Source organism: Lipotes vexillifer, unplaced genomic scaffold (assembly GCF_000442215.2).
Source record: "Lipotes vexillifer unplaced genomic scaffold, Lipotes_vexillifer_v1.1 scaffold948, whole genome shotgun sequence".
Classification (NCBI taxonomy): Eukaryota; Metazoa; Chordata; class Mammalia; order Artiodactyla; family Lipotidae; genus Lipotes; species Lipotes vexillifer.
In genome coordinates, this window is record NW_006793764.1 from 2,552,183 (window position 1) to 2,573,906 (window position 21,724).

The 21,724-nt window shown below is 42.1% G+C and overlaps 1 protein-coding gene across 2 annotated transcripts in view; it reads left to right on the forward strand.

Moving 5' to 3' along the window:
• The first annotated feature begins 4 nt into the window (after positions 1–4).
• The window catches only part of PIP5K1B (phosphatidylinositol-4-phosphate 5-kinase type 1 beta), a 337,996-nt gene continuing 316,276 nt past the window's right edge, over positions 5–21,724 (forward strand). For both annotated transcript variants that reach the window (XM_007466769.1, XM_007466770.1), the window contains exon 1: positions 5–170. The gene's annotated coding sequence lies outside the window, so the exon portion shown is untranslated. The remainder of the gene's footprint in view (positions 171–21,724) is intronic.

Here is a 21,724-nt window from a genome sequence, read left to right on the forward strand (position 1 = left end):
GGCGCCCCGGCCCGGGCCCCGCCCCGCCTACCCTCCGCCCCTCCGCCCCTCCCGCCCCTCGCCTGAACTGCTCTCCTTTCGCCCGGGGGAAGCGACAACGTCCCGATAACTTGCAGACTGTGGCGCAACTGGTCTCGACACCGGAGGCGCCCGAATGCTGTCCGGGTGAGGTAAGTTTCCTGCGCGTCCCCGGCTCCTCCTCCCGCGACCCTCTTTCTGGGCTCGAGCTTGGGGGCTCTGAGTCTCGGATGAATCCTGGAGGTCTCTCGACGCTTTCACTTTGTCAGCCTTGTGTTGGAGGTAGGGTGTAGGGGGTGCGCGTGGCCACCGAAGCGGGACCTTCGTTCCCCCGGGCCACGGCTGCGTGCTCCCCGCGGGCACCCACCCGCTCACCACCCGGATCCCCGGAGCCGCAGTGACACTCGGGGGTCACTCTGGGTTCACTTAAGCAGGAGCCCCCTCCCCTTTAATGGGAGCCAGCTGAGTTTGGCTGCCGAAAGAGAGATCTCCCACCACCGTTCCTCGGTATTAAACAGCGGAGAACTTGTTAGGCGCCCCTGGGATCTCAAGAGGGGCTTGCGAGTCAGTGTTTGGTCATTTTTGGCGCCGGAGCCGGGTTGAACAGGTGCGGTATGGTTCCAGCCTAAATGCAGCAACCAACTTCTGCATTTCCCCTGCTTCTCTCCCCTAGCCCCGTCAACGTGAAGCTTCAGCAGCTGGGGAGGGGGTGGGAGTGTGGGGCACCGGAGAGGGAGAATGCCGGGGTTTGATTTGCCACACCGGTGCCAGGAGTCACCAAAACAGCAGACAACAAATGTCTGCTTATCGTTCATCTATGCAGATGAGCCTGTTGTCAGTTCTTACCAACCCCCCACTCCCGGCTCACTTGTCTCTGGTGCCCAGCGTGGTTGGATAGAAACCTGTTTCAGAGAAGTTGTTTGGATAGGCTGATGAATTCTTTCTTCTGATCAACTGAAATCAGGGTTCTCAGCAAGGAAATGCTAGTTACTCTGATGCCTTGTTAAAGGCAGCGTATTGCAGACCCAAAATACGGGCCCCCGCCCTTACTATTTTTCTATGACATTCTCAGCCTTCCAGAGGCCCTAGGTCCTAAGGTGAATGACTCTTGAGGGACCGGTTGGGCCTAAGAATGTGTTAGTCTCCTGCAAAGAAGCAGCAGTCTCCCCATCAATACTACTGAGCGTGGGTTTGGGTAACCCTTGTTGCCCCTCCCGTGAAAAGCATCCACCCAGACTTCTGTCTCATTCTATGTAAAGGCTGAAGTGTTCTGCAGTTGTTAGGAGTGGAGAAAAGCCAAAGGGTTGGATTCATTACCCCTCTAACGTGATGAAGTAAAATGGTGTTCATGGAAGCTTTTGTCAGAGCGTTTCCAGTCGAAAGGAGGCCCTAGGAAAAAACCTTTCTTAGTCAAGTCCATGCCAGTGGGAAGTTGAGTAAGCAGTAAACATGATCTCTGAGCTGAGGGAAATGGTGCGTTCTTTGGAGACTTAGGAAGACTGATGAGAAAGCTGTAAGTCTGAGACTGAATGCATAATGATGTCTTAGTTGAGGAGGAAAACTGTTAAAAAATGAATAATAAAACCATGTTACATTTTTGTCCAAATTAAGACTAGAGGGATTTGGTAATAATACCTTACGTTTGCACCAATGCCTTGCTATTTGTAATTGCTTTTTAGTACTCTCTGAAAAACATTTAATTCTGTCCATTTCTGAGGGAGGCAGGGCAAAGATTATTAACCACATATTCACAGGAGGAATGTGAGGCGCACAAGTTCATTGACTTATCAAGGTAACAAGTGGCTGGAATTAGAGTTGAAGCCGGGTTTCACCACCATTTCAGGTGGTGAAGTCACCACCACCACCACTATCATCACCCAGTGTTAGTTCTGTACTTGTATAAGGTTTTTACAATGGCCAGACTTTTGCATTTATTGTGGTCTGTACTGTCTTACTGTGAATTACTGTTCACATTTCAACAGATGAGGAAACTGAGGTTTAGACAAGTGATTAGAGTTTTCTGTAGTATCATGTCTAATCTAGTAGCTTACAGGACTGGAACTCAGAGCTTCTGATGTCTTGTCCTTTGCTTTGTGGATTATGCCATTGTTCTGCTTGTGATAGCAATGAGGACACATCATGGGATACAGTACATGCAATACACCAGAGACTGTTAAGCATGCCTGCTGGTGACCTGGGTTCTAGTTCTGGCACTATATTTGGCTGTATAACCTGGACCAAATTCTACCACCTTTGAGCCTCAGGTCTCCCACATATAAAACAAGAGGTTTGTATTATTTTTCTCTTTCTAGTTTTAGCATTCTATAATGCTTGTCAATATATTTGTAACCCAGCGGTATCATTTTTCTCCAGGGGAAAGAGAAAATTTCACCCTGTATTAACTAAGGGATTTAGCTAATAACCTATTCCACCTGTATTCTAATTTACTCCCCGTTCCTCATCATCGCATACCACTTAATGAAGGGGAAGAAAATTCCAAGTGCACTTTAGCTTAGCATCTGTATTGTTTAGTATTATTTTTTGATTTGGAAATATTCTCAGGGGCTGAACTACTCTAAAATAAATGTCAAGATTCACCTGAATATTCCAGACAGTCGACCCATACCTTTGTTTATTTATTTTTTTGGCTTTGGGGTTTGCATATAGTAAGTATTTAATGAAGAGTTGCTGAGTGAAGGAGGGAATGAAATCACTCATAAGGAAGACACATGCTGTAAAACATAGAAAGCATCTTATCATGTAAATTCCCAGCATCTGCTGACCCGTAAGGTAATATACCTACAAGAGGTATGCCTCCTGAAGCTGGCAGGTGCAGGTGCCCATTGTGTCTCTCCTTCCTCAATACATCATATAAAGAAGAGTTTTTATTTCTCCGTGTAGACAGTAGACTCACATCATCTATGTCATGCTCTTTTGCTTGCCTCCCCCTGCCCCTTTAGTTGTTAGTAATGTGTAACTGGCTGAAATATACATTCCTAGAAATTGACTTTTGCCATTTTCTGAAAGAGTATGTCTTGAGATGAAGAAACCAACCACTCTTACATTTGGGTCGATTTCAGCAGGTGCTAATACTGGCTCGTGGTTTCAGAGGGGGAACCTAATTAACAAAACCAACCTAGTTTCTGTTCCCTTTAAGAATCCTCTTCTCTTTCCACCCCTTCGTCCTATACGCACAAAAGTAGTGTTTTTACCTTTAGGAGTATGATGACAAATAATTAGGATGGGTCTTAAATATTATTAACAGATTCAGCCATTGGGGATTGAGGTAGATTTCTTTCTGATAGAGAATTAAAATATTAACTAGTTCAGAAACTCGCACCTTTTATGGGTAAGACAGCTGAGGCTTGGAGAGGTGAATTGACTTGCTCATGGTCGAACAGATGTTTAGCCACCAGGGCTAACGTGGAATTCTTAAGAAGGTTCTTACTCAAGGTTTTGCTAGGGGTTCTATGGTGAAAGTGCATTTTTGACTTCTAGAAATCGTAGAGGTCAACAGAAAATTTCTGTTTACTAGTAATTAATGAGTTGTCACTTTTTTTTTTTTTTTTGCGGTACGCGGGCCTCTCACTGTCGTGGCCTCTCCCGTTGCGGAGCACAGGCTCCGGACGCGCAGGCTCAGCGGCCATGGCTCACGGGCCCAGCCACTCCGCGGCACGTGGGATCTTCCCGGACCGGGGCACGAACCCGTGTCCCCTGCATCGGCAGGTGGACTCTCAACCACTGCGCCACCAGGGAAGCCCGGGTTGTCACATTTTAACATTGTTTAGTATTTATATTTTTATATCTTCTTGTCCAAGCAGATAATTAAGGAAACAATGTCCATTTTAATCCATTCACTGTGATTCTCTTGGCTTATATATGTCCCTGGACTCAGAATTAATACTTTGCTCCAACCAGTGCTTGGGCAGGGAGAACTATTTGAATAGAAATACAAATGTATGGTGGTTTTCCAGGCTTCTCTTCCTGGTTAATAAAGCCAGAAGCCAAAGGTGGCCTTGTCATACATTGGTAAAGTCATAAATATGTATACATTTAATTTGCATTTTCACTTGTACTTCTGTTAAATGGTGAGTCAAAACATTTAATATCCTGGAAAAATAATTTTTTTTCCTGTGGCTGGAGCCTTCATTAGTTACTCTGTAAAACGTCTAGCCTGAAATGTATTTGTTGCAGAAACATGTTCTCTTTACATCAAGTACATTAACTGGGGTTGGAAGGAGTCCTTTTATTTTTTTTTTAGAAGCTGCCCAGTTAGAACTGTACATTATGCAGCTCAGCTGTTCATTTGTGGACTTATCTATGGCAGTTCTTCTAAATGCCAGGGAAATCGGGGAGGGAGGAAACCTAGCCTTTTGTTTTATTTGGTATTTTTCTTTTTTAAAATAAATGGTAAACTTAATCTCTTGATGACGTTTTTGATGTACTATGTAGTCAAAATTGGCTGCCATTGATGAAGCGTTTTATTCAGTCAGGTTCCTTTCAGTATAAAAGATGAGGGCAGGGAAACCAGGTTTGATTTTGTGTATTCCATTCTCAATTGCATCTGCTAACTTCATCAGAGGTGTATAAGGAGATGATATAGGAAAACACAGGAATCCTACCCAAATGAGGTTACTCTTGGGAAGACTTGAAACATAGTAATTGGGATGTTGTTACACGTCTAGCCAACTGCCAGTTCCTTGGTATTATCATTTTAAGTTAAAACAAACCCCTGTTTAAAAGGACAGCTCCATGAAGTGTGTATTCTCCTCGTAGAAAGTCTTCTGTGTTGTTTATGGGATGAATTAAAAATAGGTGTGCAGTATGTCTGTGGGAGTTGACATAATGGGTGAGCAAGTTCTCTAAGAGTTTTAGAAAGTCAGTTATAAGATTGAGTATTGTACTGAACTATACAGCATTGTGTGTGGAGTATTGCTCCCGCTAAAAATGGGCTTGTGTGTCTTTCAGTAGAGGTTCTTCAGGCAAGGGTTGGGCTTGCAAGCACTGGAGGCCTAGAAAATATAATTACCTGGATTTGGAACTAAAATCCCAGGACTAAAGACACAGGACTGTAGAATATTCCTCTACTTTGTAGGAGAAAGGTGATATCTAAGACTTTGCCATCCAGTAATGCTGAGCAAGGGGTTTAGGAGGAAGTTACAGTTAGTCATAAAAATGTGTTTCTTTGCTTCATAGACTGGCACAAGAAATGCAGTAGATTCTACTTATTGGGTAGTGGGTTTTCTTTTTTTTGCTTAAGTATAGTTGATTTACATTGTTGTGTTAATTTCTGCTATACAGCAGTTACACATATATATTCTTTTAAAAATTCTTTTCCATTATGGTTTATTAGAGGATAGTATAGTTCCCTGTGCTGTACAGTAGGACCTTATTGTTTATCCAGGGTTTGTCCAGGATTTTGCCCATCATAATCATCTCTTGATCATTTGGTCATGACATTTGTTGATAAAGTAAGGAAACAAAACAGTAGCAATGAAAAGAAGCAAAACTGACCAGCTTGAGGAAGCGGTAAGTGCATGATAGGTGTTTAGCTAATATTTGTCAGTGGGAAAGGTTAGGCATCATGTTTTATCTTTGTATTCTTGGAACTTAGCACTTTGCATGGGAAATGGTGGGGATTTAGTGAATGTGTACTGAACAATTTATGAATTTACATGATATCACTCTTCAAAACCTTGGAATGTTTTATAATTATTCTGATTTTATTATTTTCCAGACCATTTTAGAAATGTCAGGCAGGCTGATAAACACTAGTTTCAATAGTTTATAGTGGTCCTTCCTTTTACATCATAAATGGTATTTATTCACCAGACCTCCAACTTTTTTTAACCAATATGCCTAGGAATGATTTTTTTTCTCTTCCTTAACAGAAATAATAATCTAAGTATGAAATGTATTATTCTTTTTACTTTTTATAAGCATCAGATAAACATATTTTTAAAGCTCCCAGGGTGGCTTAAGAGTCAATTTGGCTCAGGGTACACAGACAAGAGTGGACTTTAAGCTTCTCTAAGTTAATCAGTTTAAACATCACCTCCCCTAGGGGCTTTCTCTGATCATCTAACCTAAAGGGGACCTCCTTCGTATGTTTTCTTCACCTATCACAGTGGACACTTAGACATTTATGTATTTTACTTGTTTATTTTTTTATCACCTCTACTCAAATTCACACTCAATTTATAAGCTCCTTGAGGGCAGAGGTCATGGTTCGTTAACACTGTTTTTCAAGAAAGTGCTTGACATATAGTAGGTGCCCAGTAAACATGTAAATGAATGAATGACTAGGTCCCATCCATCCTGTCAAGATGAATTGAGCCACCATTGAGGTCACTCAAGCCAAGCAGGTTGAGCTGTGAAGACAGTTCTTAAGGGCTGGCTATGGCAGGCCCATGAGAAGGACAACTAGGTCCTCCAGGAGAAGGAAACAGTGCTTGTTTAAGTGAAGAGGTTCTGGCATGAGTATGAATTAGTATCTCTATTTCAAGAGTTCTCACATTTTATTTACTGAAAAATGAATAGCAGAGAACAGATAAGTAGAAGTTACAAAGCGTAAGACAAAATGTTCCAAACCTATTAAAATAAGGTCTGAAAGTACCTAAATCCCAAACATATGTAATTCCTAATTAAGACACCTTAGTGATAGTATACAAGGCAACATCCTGTGACACTCCAGGTAAAAACTTCCCAAGCTCAGCTGGTTTTTCTTTAAATGTTAGACACATCAATAGCCCGGTCTCAGGGAAGAAGCCAGGACAGTGGTTCTCAGGTGTGGCCCTTGACCATCATCATCACCTGAGAACTTGTTAGAAATGCAAATTCTCTTACTGTTCCCCAGGCCAGCTGAATCAGAAACTCTGGGGATGGGGTGTAGTAATCTGGTAACAGGTGATTCTGATGCACACTCAACATTGGCGGGAAATGTTAAATCCATTGCTCAAAATCTACGCCTCCTGAAGTGCTTGGTATTCCCAAGTGAATTTCAGGATATATGGAGAGGGTGCCATCTGCCTGCTCCACTAGAAATACCAGAGGAGAAATAAAGCCAGTCTTTGCTTTTCTCACATCCTTGTGGATCACAAGAAAACAATTGCATGTGACTGGATTGGGTATCTAGGACTTCAGACAGTACAAAACCGCTCTGGTTAGTCATTGGCCCTGCCAAGTGATGGTTACTCCCCAAGGCTGGGAGATGTGGCTGAAGAGGGGTAAGGCACGCTCCATGCATAGCTTATGTTTGGGTGTTGCTTCAGTAGGACCCCAGGTGGAGGAATGATTTCGGGAGCTAGTGGTTGTCTAGGAAACAGTCGCTTACTGACAGTTCTGAATATTTCAAGTCAGTTCAACATACTAGATACTGATGGATCCCTTGGCCAGGACAGTACCAGGTGCCATGGGGTATACAAAAAAGTACAAACATGGCTCTGGCTCCACTGTGCTGAGAACTTGCTGTGTTCCAGGCACTTCTCAAGTGCTGTTTCTTTCATCTCCACCATGCTCCTGACAGTTGGCTGCAGCATCCTTGCTGATAGAGGAGGAAATGGAAACCTAATCAGGCAGGTACACGCTCATGGGCCCAGAGCCACTAAGGCAAGGTTCCATCTCTGGCTTTTCTGATTTTAAAGCCCACATTCTTTTCTCTGCTTCATGCAGTTGTGCCTCGAAATGTAGTTCTGGTACAAGAGTTTAAAAAAGGAGGACACAAGTGAATCTAAAATCTGTATCTCCAACCTAGGCCTCTCTGTGAGCTCTAGATTACATAATTGACATTGCACCTGGATATCTCAAAGGCACCTCAGGTTTTTCATGTCCAAGACCAGAATCCTGATTTTTTCTCTTCATACCTCATCTTCTTGCACGGATGCTTAGCTCTGTGATGGGCACAGCTAGCCACTACCTCGCACAAGGCAGAAACTTGGGAGCCATCCTTGCCCCGTCCTTTTCATCCACCACATCTAACCCATCACCAATTTCTATAGATTTTACTTGCTTAATAGCTCCCCCCATCCATCTGCTTCTCATTGTTTCTGCTGATTCTGTCCTAGTCCAGCTTCTCATCTCTCTGCTGGATTCTAGCCATCGCCTCCCTGGGCTCCTGAGTCCACCCTGGCTCTCCTCTAATCCATCATCCATACCGCAGCCAGAGCAATTGAAATGGCTGGAGAGGACCCTAAACTTGGCTGGCTGGATCCTTACCTCTCACATCCAGCCAGGCCCTACAGGAAGCAGACACATTTTGGTCCCTGAACTCTTGCACAGGTCTGAGGACTTGCTCTTCTAAACAGCATCCTACTCTGATGCTTTTGTTCCCTGGAATGTGGTCAGGCCACGGTCATAACTATAGTCGGCTGCTCTTAAAGCCACAGGATGAAGACTTCAGTGTGATCCTAGGGACCGCCCAAGCCACACCGAATACCAAGATTTTAGAGTGGTCTGGAATCCCAAGGTGCACTCTTATTCTAACAGGAACCAGAGACTGCTATTTAGATAAGAGAAAAGCAGTTGTCGAGTAAGGAGTTAGTTGGAGGCCAAAATCATTATCTTTGATGTTCTAGGTATTTTTAGGATGAATCCGAGGCAGGATTGTAGGATCCTACAGAAACTAGTTAAAAGAAATTAGCCTAAGCTAAGCTTGCATTTAATCTTTGCACTTGGCTTTTGCAGTTACTCGGTGTCCCTTGACTGTAAATAATTGAGAAGTACCAAGCTGTCTTAGTCAGTTCAGGCTGCTGAAACAAAGTAACATAGACTGGGTGGCTTGCAAACAACAGAAATTTATTTCTCACAGTTCTGGAGGCTGGAAATCTGAGATCAGGGTGCCAGCATGGTCAGGTTCTGGTGAGAACCCTCTTCCAGGTTGCAGACTGCTGACTTCTCTTTGTGTCGTCATACAGTGGAAAGAGGGCAAGTGAGCTCTCTGGGGTCCCTTTTATAAGGACGCTAATCCCATTCATAAGGACCCCACCTTCGTAGCTCTGTTACCTCCCAAAGGCCCCATCTTCTAATACCATCACACTGGGGGTTAGGATTTCAAAATATGAATTTGAAACACATTCAGTCCATTACACAACCCTTTATGGCCAACTCAGTGCCCTTTAGGAAGCACATTCTATGTTGAGACCCAGTACAGACATAAAAATATAAATAATAAATATATTCAAAATAAAGCTTTCACGGAGTGATACTTAGCTATACTGCGTGAAATGTGCTCTAGTATTTTCTGATAAGTTCCATCCCACCTCCAAACTCTGCCAAACACTGATCATGATTCACCAAATTGATTTTACTCCCCGCTGATGGGCTGAGACCTGCAATTTGGAAAACAGATCTATCCTATTGTGCCTTCCAGTGCTGCCTGTGCAGAAGCTCAGGCCAGAGGTGTGCATTCATTGAGGAGCTGAGTGTGACTTCTCATCCGGTGCTCTGTCCATCCCTGTGGGTTCAGGGAGGGTTGTGAGTTAACAACTCCATAAGTCTCCCTCTACAAGTTTTTTTTTTTTTTTTTTTTTTAAATTCTTTATTGGAGTATAATTGCTTTACAATGGTGTGTTAGTTTTTGCTTTATAACAAAGTGAATCAGCTATAAACATACATATATCCCCATATGTCCTCCCTCTTGCGTCTCTAATTTCTGTCAAAAAGCATTGTGAAATTGGGAAAGTAGGCATCTGATAGAACTTGGCATTGGGGGAACGTAACTCATAAAGCCACCTTGTCAATTGCATAGGCTAAATAATCTACAATGATGAACTATGACCTTTAAACTGGGGCAGGGCTACATTTTTTCCTATACTGTTCACCCTAAAGTTCCTAATAACTTACTTTAGCAAGAATCTAAATAGTACTTTAAGAAAAAAAGACCTTACTTAAAAAATATGTCAAGAACAATTTGACAGTGTGGGTTTTTTTCTGCCTGAAGTTCATTGAGACATCAAGCCTGCCAATTTTAACTGGTTGTTCAAGCACAAAATGAAAGCTTAAAACAGGGAATTCTTAGAACTTTGGGGCAGACTGTTTTACTTCTAGAATAAATTTCCTGATTGCTGAGGGTTTGCTTATTTAAGAATCAAAATTTATTATAGCCAATTTTTGTATAGAAATTTCCCCAAAGTTGCTACAACCTTCCCTGATTCTTTAAAAGATTATACAGCATAGAGTGTGTCTCTAATGTTGTAATAAAGTGATAGCTTTCAGACTCATTCACGGATACAAGGCTCTTTGCATCTGTACCAAACGGCCCCACTTTGCTGTTTTTGAAAATCTTACCTGCCTTGATTTTTTTTTGTTTTGTTTTTTGATGGTATTTCTATGGCTTTCAGCAGTGATAACCCTTCACTCACTCATTTGCTACTGAGAATCTGTTGTGATCTTGGGAGCCAGATAACACCCATATTGTCTGAATAAGACTCATCTTATGCATTGACTTGAAATTTATTTTAAAAAAGAAAAAAGCGGTTTTCGAGGGAGGGTCTCAAGGAAGCAAGCTTTAGTTCTTTCTCATTCACTTAGTTCATTGGCCTGTAAAGAGCATATTTCTCTTATGTCTTGTTTTTGGGCTGTTCAGGTAAATAAAGTGCTACCTTTTTAGGCTGAGATAGATATTCATGGTTTCTTTTTTATTTGTATAAAATATTTGTGTTTACTATATTATGGTCTAAAGCACACTTTCATAGACTTTTTTCATTTAATTTAAACAGAGTGGTAATTTATGGGTGTTTTGGTGAGAGTTTCCTTTTTAATATTTTATGCCCTTGGAGGTTATAAATTACCAAAGGTTATTTCATGTCCCACTGGAGAAATTGCATAGAAACTTCTATTGTATAGGATTTCTGATGTCTATCTTCTATTGGAAAACTAACTTTAATACCTACAATAAAGCAAATAAGGTGAATATGAAACTTTTAACTTGTTTTTAAGAAGTGATGTGAGCCAGAGTGTTGTTAGCCTTATGAATTCATCATATGGAAACAAACAGTAGCGTCATTGCTTTGGCAAAAAGCTCTATTTAAATGATGCCCTTTAGTGTTTTTCCCAGGACATGTAGTTTAGGCAGAGTGGTGAAGGTTTATGGAAAGTGAGAAATCAGTCTCCCATGCTAAGGATTAAGAGAGAAACATGCCTTTGCTTATATTTGTTTGTAAAAGATCGAATGGAAATGCAGCTTTTAAGATTTGTATGGAGTTGGGCTTCACTATTTGGTTTTGCAGTTTCTCAGAAAATTCCTCTCCTACGTGGCAATTTATAATGTAAACATGATGCATCATTTCATTTTGTGCAAACTATCTGTAAGGAACAGTCACTTTCCACATATGTCAGAAGACTCCTGGCAGCATTTTAGAGCCTAAAGTATCCTCCACAAGCCCTAGCAGCTTTAGAGACAGTCGCCAGCACTCCCTGACAATCCGTTTTTATTATTTTCTTCATTGTCTGCCTCTTGTACTGGAAAGTGAACTTCCACAAGGGGAGGGACCGTGTTCTCTTGGCTCTTGTATGCCCAACACCTAGAAAAGTGTCCAGCGCAGATGGCTCTCAATTAACGTTTACTGAATGAATGATTTTCTTAAGCCACAACTGTCTTTTCTTCAACTTCCTAGGTCCCTCTTCCTTTGTAAGATGTTAACAGTCAAGCTTCTAGCCTTCCCGCTGCTTCAAGTTCCTTTCTCAGTGAGCGGCCTTGTTCGTGGCCAAATTTTAGTCTTTTTTCCATCTCTTGCTTTTTGGTCTGTTACATTTAGAACCATTTAATAATTCATGCCTCACTCTCTCTTAGCTGCTTATCTGCTCTTGGGAGCCCAACTCTTGCCTCTGTCAAAAGTCCCTATATTATGAAATCTGAGCTTGTGCCTTTCAAAAACCTGAATCTGTCTGCTTCCCCAAATTCTAGATTTTCATCAAAGATACCCTCTTTTTTTTTTTTTTTAACCAACTTTTGAAATTTCAGCAATCTTTTTATCTCGCTTATCTTTGTTTCTGTGCAGCTACCAAGTCCTGAGGAAGTTTTTGAAAAGTTCTCTTCCATTTTCACGTGTATTTCCTATATTAAATGCTTCTTACCTGGACGATTGTAGCAGCTTCCCAAACGGCCCTCCCTCTCTCTCCCCCTTTAGTCAGTTATAATACTTGCTACCAGAGATTATAACTTCATCACCTCCATGCCCCCAAATCCTTAGATGCTTTGTTATGCCCCAAATCTAAGTACCTTGGTTTGGTCCATAAGAGCATCCACAGTTTGGCCCTAGTTCTCTAACGTCGTCATTGTCGTTGTTGTCATTGTCATCCTTGTAGTAGTGACAGCAGCTACCATTTCTTAAAACTCTTACTCTGTACCAAGCCCAACACATAGGAAGAAATGAAGTCATAAAGGTTCGTGGTATGTTTGGAGCTATATCTGATAATGAGTAGGGTAGGTGGGGTGGGAGGAAATAGGGCTGGAGAGGGTATATTGGCGCCAGACCACGGGCAGCTTGTCAGATGGGCTAAGGAGTTTGAACTTTTCTTCTCTAGGCAGGGAGGCAACAGCTAGAAGATTTTCACAGACGAGTGATGAGCTCATGCCTTAGGTTAGATCAGCAGCATAGCCTCCAGTTTGGGAGGTGAATGAGGTGGGAATGAGACTGGAGACAGGGAGACTAGTTAGAGGAGATGATGTCGTTACAAGAGAGATGATGAGAACCTGAATTCAGGTACGGAGGGGATGGGGAAGAGTGAGCAAATTAGAGATTTAGGAGGAAGAATCGATGAGACTTGTTACCACTTGCCTGTGGATTTTGAGGGAATGGGAGAGGTAGATGATGATAATTCCCTGGCTTTGGCTTGACTAGCTGGAGAGATTGGAGAATGATGATCAACAGAGAGAGCGTGGAGAAGAGGCAGCAGGTATGTGGTGGCAGAGGCGGGAGGGCTGTAATGATGAGTTCAGTTTTGAACACGCATTTCAGATCCCTGTGGGGTATCTGGGTGGAGTGTGGCTGTAAGGAGAGAGGCCCACGATGGAGACACTGGCTGTGTTATGGTCATGGGTCTTTGGGCAGCGATTCAAGCCATCGGCGTGGATGAGACCGAGATGCCTGCAGGACTTCAAGGTACATGAGTGTGGAGGCGAGGAGAGAGGCCTGGGATGGAGACAGCGTTATGATCTCTTGCCAGTGATTAAAGCCATGGGATTAGACGAGGCTCCTGGAAGGGTTTGTAGACCAAGAAGAGAACATGTCTGAGAACCACCATCATTCCCTGACCTTCCTTTGCAATTTCATTTCTTTACACCTTTGGCTCATTACATTTTTCTCTTACTGAATATTCTTCCGTTTTCTTCTCCCTTGAGGGAAGTGGCATCAGGCTTTCGTGACACCACATATATCCCACTTCTCTGATCCCCACACGTGCCCAAGAGCGATTTCTCGGGCACACACTCCCTCTGGCATTCTCGCTCTTAGCACTCTCTTGGAACTTCCCCTCAAGGCTGACTTTTCATTTGTTCTCCACTTCGCTGTCCACGCAGGCTCGAGTCCTGACAGCAGGGACCACATCTCCCGCTTCTTGTTTCCCACCCAGCCTGACAGCTCCAGTGTCTCCTTCACACTACCTGCTCCTACGGCTTTTTGTTTATTTTCATTCTTCTATAGAGAAATAAGGAAAAAGGTGAACGACTCCAAGTTCTCTAAGGATTTAGAGCAGTTGAGGTCCCTTGAACTAAATTGAAAGTGCCTGCTTACAGTAAGTTTGTGGCTAGAAGTTTCTGTTTCTCACTAAACAAACAAAAAAGAAACTTAATTAGCAAAAAAGTCCATAAAACCAGTGCCGAGGTCTTGTCATTTATCTTTCTCACTATTTGAAACTTTCAGAGGAAGAGAATATATCTTTTGGCAGCTCCCCTACAACTACCATTGCTTATTGCAAGCAGAGTTTATCTCCAGGTTTCACTGGGTTGTACTTCCTGTGTTTTTAAATAACATTTCACATACATTTGCACAGGCTGAATCTGGATGCAGTGAGAGATCTGTCCCTAGAAGCAGGGATTCTGGCTTATCCTGCCCCTCTCCTGATACTTTGGTGACCTATGGTCAAGTGGCTTGACCTCTCTTGTACCTTTTTGTTCTCATCTGTGGAATGAGAATCTGTACACTGGCTCCTGGCCTAGTTCAAAGGTATGTTGTGAGGCCAAATGGAATGATGGCCTTTGAGGTTCTTAGAAAAAAAGCATCATGCACATTAAATTAGAGAATTTATTTCATAAGAATTACGAAAGGAGGTCAGGCTCCAGACAACCACCTTTATAGCCCATGGATAAGGAAATCTGAAGCAAAGGTGGTAGCATCTACTTTTATGGGTTTCCCATAAAAGAAGTCTCCTCTCCAATCCCCAGAGGCCAAGGGTGAAAGTGGGACTCTTTGATAAAGTCTGTCTGATCAGAGTTCCAGAATTTAAACACACCCTCAGCATGGATGAGAAGAGCAACACACTCTGATCTTTAAAAGGGGATGGATCTTGGATGTGGAGGTTTGTTGAAGAAAGCAAAACTCAGGTTTACTTGTTAAAGAAAAAGAATGCCGGTCGATTAATCTATGACAAAGGATGTAAGAATATACAATGGAGAAAAGACTTCAGTAAGTGGTACTGGGAAAACTGGACAGCTACCTGTGAAAGAATGAGATTAGAACATTTCCTCACACCGTATACAAAAATAAACGGATTACCTAAATGTAAGACCTGAAACCATAAAAATCCTAGAAAAGAAAGTAGGCAGAACACTCTTTGGACATAAACTCTTTGGACATAAACTGTAGCAATATTTTTTTTGGATCGGTCTCATAAGGCAAAAGAAATAAAAGCCAAAATAAACAAATGGGACCTAATTAAACTTAAAAGTTTTTGCACAGCAAAGGACACCACCAACAACACGAAAAGACAGTCTACTGAATGGGAGAAAATGTTTGCAGATGAAATGTATGAGAAGGGGTTAATATCCAGAATATATCAAAAAAACAAACAACCTGATTAAAAATGGGCAGAAGACCTGAATAGACATTTTTCCAAAGAAGGCATACAGATGGCCAACAGGCACATGAAAAGATGCTCAGCATCTCTAATCATCAGTGAAATACAAATCAAAACTGTATGAGATATCACTTCACATCTGTCAGAATAGCTATTATCAAAAAGTAAATAGCAAATGTTGGCGAGGATGTGGAGAAAAGGGAACCCTCATGCACTGTTGTTGGGAATGTAAACTGGTGCAGCCACTATGGAGAACAGTATGGAGGTTCCTCAAAAAACTTAAAATTGAACTGCCATATGATCCAGCAATTCTACTACTTGGTGTACTTCTGGAAAAAACCAAAATATTATTTTGAGAAGATACATGCACCTCAGTGTTCATTGAGCAGCATTATTTACAATAGCCAAGACATGGAAGCAACCCAAGTGTCCATCAACAGATGAATGGATAAAGAAGTGTGTGTGTGTGTGTGTGTGTGTGTGTGTGTGTGTGTGTGTGTGTGTGTGTGTATGGTGGAATATCGTTTAACCATAAAAAGAATGAACTTCTGCCATTAGCAACACAGTGGATAAACCAGAGAGTATTATGCTTAACGAAGTAAGTCAGACAGAGAAAAACAAATACTGTGTTATCTCTTATGTGTAGAATCTAAAAAATAAAACAATTGTATATAATGAAATAGACTCACAGATACAGAAAACAAGCTAGTAATTACAAGTGGGGAGAGGGAGAGAGGGGCAAGATAGAGACCTGGGATTAAGATATACATACTACTCTGTATTATATAGATGAGGAACAAGGATATACTGTACAGCTCAGGGAAATATAGCCATTATCTTGTAGTAACTTTAAATGGGGTATAATCTATAAAAATATTGAATCACTGTGCTGCACACCTGAAACCAATATAATGTAAATTAACCATATTTCAAAATTTTAAAAAAAGGAATGCTGGTGGGCAGCAAATAATTCATATGATAGAGTCCAAACTAGGACATCATGCTCAATGTATTAAACAAGTTCATTGCTTATTCAGTTTAGATTGAATGGTGCGTGGTGGTCATTATCACCCCTAATGCTGTGCCTCACATACAAAGATGGTCAGTGTTTCAATTAGTGCCTATTTAGATGGAGTAGGAGAAGCTCCTAGAGGTCATTCAGGAAGCATTTTTAATACCTGTGGAATCCTTAAGGCTGCTTGAGGTTAATTGGGCATTCCTCAAATGCTAATAAAAACTTCAATTAATAATATAAATATTTATAGTTCAATGACCTGTATCACATGGCAGAGAGGTTTGACTGGAGTCACTGATGTAGGTAATACCTGATCAAAAGTGAGGGGAACTCAAAGAGTTTAACATCATTGGCATAGGGGTAACAACATTGGATCTGTAGTCATGACATGGGGTCTACAGTAAGAGGCCAAAGTCTTAATTCCTTCCTTAGCCTGGCTGTGAGCATACTGGCATAATCATAATTGTACAGGTGCTTTTTCTCAGTTTTCTGCCCTTAGAGTCGACTGTGGACTAAGTATGTTGGTAGGCTAGATTGCAAATTGTAGCAACCTCAGCAGAGTAAAAGTATAGCTGACAGAAGGTGGAATGTGGAAACAGAGGAAAGGGTTAAATGTGCTAATATTCTCACCTCCTAAAATGGGGAGTAACATATAGTTGTTAAAAGTTGGTGTGGGGACTTCTCTGGTGGTCCAGTGGTTAAGACTCTGGACTCCCAATTAAGGGGGCCTGGGTTCGATCCCTGGTTGGGGAACTAGATGCCACATGCATGCCACAGCTAAGAAGTCCTCATGCCACAACAGCCTAAATAAATAAATAAATATTTCCCATGCACCACAATGAAGAGTAGCCCCTGCTCACCACAACTAGAGAAAGCCTGCGTGCAGCAATGAAGACCCAACGCAGCCAAAAACAAATAAAATTAAAAAAAAAAAAAAGTTGGTGGAATTCTGGAGTTGTGCCATCTTGCATTCCCACTGGTGGCACATGAGAGTTCCAGTTGCTCCACATCTTCATCAACACTTGGTATGGTTAGTCTTTTTTATTTTAGATATTCAGATAGGTGTATAGGGGTAGCTCATTGTGGCTTTAAATTGTACTTCTCTAATGGCTAATGGTGTTGAGCATTTTCTCATGTGTTTATTTGCCATCCTTATATTTGGTGAGGTGTTAAACTCATATTCATTCTGGTAACTTCTTTTTTGTAGTATGCATAGAATTTTTTACATAGACAATCATGTTGTCTGTGAATAAAGACAGTTTTACTTAAAAAAAAGTTGGTGGAAACACATGAAGACCTGAATACTTAAAATTGCAAATGTAATGAACAGAGGAATTAAAACAATGATATATATTAAACTTTGGATGGAAACCAGGGCAGTATGAGCAAAGTCCCTGATATGAGTCCAGAACAAGAGATTTAATTTAAGCATGTTATCAAGAGTTATGGAGATAACTGAGACCAAAATAGAAAATTTTAAGAATGGTTGTCTTGGGAGAATGGAACTAATGGTAGGAATAGGAAAATCAAGAAATGGTGACTCTCATGAGGTCCTTTATGTCATTTGATATATTACCTCATACATGCATTTCTTTGATAAAAATAAATCATTGGTATATTGGTCATTAGATCATAAAGATAAAAAGCAACATGAAATAAAACAGGTAGAGGGTGAGAGCTGAATACTATAAAATAAGAAATACTGGGGAAATAGTCTATGTTTAGAAAGCTGTATAAAGGAAGGAGGGGCCCTAAAATGGCAGTCATTGCTGATATGTACCTAACACTTATTTGGGCACTTACTACATTCTAGGTGTTTTTTAAACAGTAGACATTCATTAACTTGTTTAATATTCACAGCAACCTGTGAGGTTGGTATTATTGTCATCATTTTATAAGTGAGGAAGCCATGGAGCAAAGATGTAAGTATGTAATTCGAGGCCACACAGCCAGGTTTCAAAGCCAGGTGGTCCAGCTCCAGAACCATCTCTTTTAGCTATGATACTATGTGATGTCTCATGGTAGGACGAGGGGTGTAACACCCCACAGTACATACAGTGCATGCTCACTGATTCTAAGATGACTTGTTCTTTGAAGCTGTCTCCTAAAGAGGTACTTGACTTAAGTTCACTAATAATTTAACAGATATTTGAGTGTCTGTTGACATGGTTTTAGGTACTAGGATTATCCCATTTTAGTGGGGGAGGCCAATGATGAAGATGTAGAATTTACATTTACAAAAAATACGTGTAGAATTTAACATAAGATGCTGTAGAGAAAAAATAAAGCAGGATAAGGAGTAGACTGATGGTAGTGGTGGTGGAGGAATGTTATTTTAGAAAGCAAGATCAGGGAAAACCTCTCTGAGGGGACTATACTTGAACATTGTCTTAGCTCAGCCTGCTTTAGCAAATACACCACAGGCTGGGTAGCTTAAATAGCAAACATATGTGAAGGTCCCAACAGATGTGTCTGGTGAGTGCCTGCTTCCAGGTTTGCAAATGGCCTTCTTCTCATGGTATCCTCATATGGGGGAGAGCAGAGAGAGAGAGAGAGAGAGAGGGGAAGCAAGCTCTCTCATGTCTCTTCTGATAAGGGCACTAATCACATTTACGAGGACTCCACCCTCTTGACCCAATTACCTTGCAAAGACCCTACGTCCTAATAGAATATTGGGGGTTAGAATTTCAGCCTGGGAATTTTGGGGGGGATACAAACATTCAGTCCAATACAAACATAAATCTAGATGAAGTAGAGAAGTGAACTATTCAATATCTGTTAATTATACTGGGAAAAGCATTCCAGGTAGAAGGAATAGTAAGTGCACAGCTCTGGAGCAGAGCTCCTTTGGCCTGTTTGAGGAACTGTACAAATGGCCAGAGCTGACGGAGTGGAGGGGAGTACTTGGTGCCCAGGCAAGTAGAGCCTCTTAAACCTGACAGTGACTTTTATTTTTAGTGCCCCACTAAGGCACTTTCCTTGCGGTCGTAGTTGAAACCTGGTTCTCCTTTACTCACCCTTCAATCATTAACAAGTAAATAGATATGACCATCATAGTCATCACTCTTAAGGCTATCACTCTTAAGCCTATGGATCCTTTTCTTTTTAAAATTATTTATTTATTTTATTTATTTTATTTTTGGCTGTGTTGGGTCTTCGTTGCTGTGTGTGGGCTTTCTCTAGTTGCAGTGAGCGGGGGCTGCTCTTCGTTGCAGTGTGCGGTTCTCATTGTCGTGGCTTCTCTTGTTGCAGAGCACAGGCTCTAGGCGTACAGGCTTCAGTGGTTGTGGCATGTGGGCTCAGTAGTTGTGGCTTGCAGGCTCCAGAGCTCAGGCTCAGTAGTTGTGGCTCACGGGCTTAGTTGCTCCACGGCATGTGGGATCTTCCTGGGCCAGGGCTCGAACCCGTGTCCCTTGCATTGGCAGGCAGACTCTTAACCACTGTGCCACCAGGGAAGCCCCCTATGGATCCTTCTTAATATGTGTGATAGTTTAGTTCAAGGATCATGGGTCATGTTCGAGTGCCGCTTTAGAATCTTAGAGGCTTGTTCTAGAACTCTTGATGTCTGAAAGTTGTAGTATTTCAGTGTGGCAACAGTGTATGAATATCTGTTGACCAATATGATTTCTGATGATCCCGATGTCTGGATAAGATGTGTATGTTTTGCAGGGGAAAGTGACGAGAGGGGAACCTGACATGGCATTGTGTACAGTGGACAGGGTCTGAGATAATTCAATCTCTTTGTCTTCCTAGCAAAGAACAGCCTCTAAAATGAGCCTAATGGTGCCCACTTCAGTGTGTTCTTGAGAGAATTAAATAATAATTAAAGGAATGTGGGTAGTAGGAACGAAGTAAATGTGAGTTCCTTTCACTTTTTATGTGCAAAGCTTTTTGTAAGGTGCTGAGGACAAAAGGGGTAGCATTTAGAGCGAGGGGATGTGGTAAGGAGGCAATAGCAAAAACGGGTGAGTGGCCCTTGCCCTCAAGGAATTTACAATACATAGGGGAGCCAGGCAGATACCCTTAATTAGGGGAAGATAATGCAATTAAGAGAAGAGTGGCAGGGCCTTCCCTGGTGGCGCAGTGGTTGACAGTCTGCCTGACGATGCAGGGGACACGGGTTCGTGCCCCGGTCCGGGAAGATCCCACATGCTGCTGAGCGGCTAGCCCTGTGAGCCATGGCGGCTGAGCCTGAGCGTCCGGAGCCTGTGCTCCGCAACAGGAGAGGCCACAACAATGAGAGGCCCGCGTACTGCCAAAAAACAAAAACAAAAACAGGGATATTGAAGGATTAAATGAAATAATGGATGTGGCAGTGGCTCCTAAGATAAAAAAAAAAAAAAAAGGAAGAGTGGCAAAAGTGCTGAATGTGGCTTGAGCCAGGGTAAAAACCAGCCTCCAGTTTCCAAATTAAGCCTCGGAGTTTGTAGTGTGTGATGCTGTTTCTCTTCAGGTTTGAAGATAGGCTGGTGTTAAGGGCGAACACAACTCTGAAATTACTCTGAGAGAGTCACACATGATGCTAGAATTATGCTCTTTGCTTTTTGGAATTGCCTGTTTTTCACTGTATTTCAGGAAGTATTTCATATTAAGCAAATTGCACTCCTTTTTGTTATGTGGATGAGAGGAGCCTGGGAAGGGAGCTCATTCTATTCCTCTTCCTCTTCCAGGGGCTGCTGTCAACTAGTCCCAAGGTAGAATTCTTCCTGAAGCTCCTGAAACCTTTGTGACACTGGAGTAAATAGGGAGGTGGAGGAGATAAGCATTTTATTTGTACTTTGCTGATGGGACTTACCGCCTTTCAGTGTGTATTTTCAGTTATTTGCAGGCGTGTCTTGTCTTCCCTGCTGAATTCAAAGTTCCCTGAAGGCAGAAAGATCTCGTGTTTATTTTTTTAATAAAACTTGTCCAAAGCAATTCCCAAAGTCTTGCTGACAGAATGAATTACATGGATCACTTTTGCTTAATAGGGCTGTTCAAGGAGTATCCGAAACTCTGTATTCATTTGGTTTTTGGCGTATTTGGGATTCAAAGGAAATTCATTCCCTCACCATTTCTAACTTCTCTGCTAGCATTTTCCCTTTCGTCTGCTTAGGAATCAGCTAGGGTATGTTTTAGTCTTCATTCAGATTTTTTTTGGAAACTCAGAACTATAGCTACGTACTGTTTGCAAAGGGATATCATTAGAGGAGGCAGTGGTCCCCAATCTGATAGCTAAACCAGACATGTGGGTCTGGTAAACAGAAGCTGGTGGGGCCCAAAAGATGAGTAATTAACACGTCTAAGAGATGGAAGGACAGTGTTTTTCCCTGGGCAAAGCTTTCTGTGAGGCTCAGAGTTCAGTAGCAGCTGGCATGAGAGTGATGGCAGGAACTGGGCAGAGCAGAGAGGTCTGCCTGTCCCTTAAGCAAAGCCTGGTGATTCTTTTTTTTTTTTTTCTGGTACGCGGGCCTCTCACTGTTGTGGCCTCTCCTGTTGCGGAGCACAGGCTCCGGACGCGCAGGCTCAGCGGCCATGGCTCACGGGCCCAGTCGCTCCACGGCATGTGGGATCTTCCGGGACCGGGACACAAACCTGTGTGCCCTGCATCGGCAGGTGACTCTCAACCACTGCGCCACCAGGGAAGCCCCAGGCATCCTTTAAAAGCTCATCGTCTGGTGGTGCTGCTAGTGATGATGA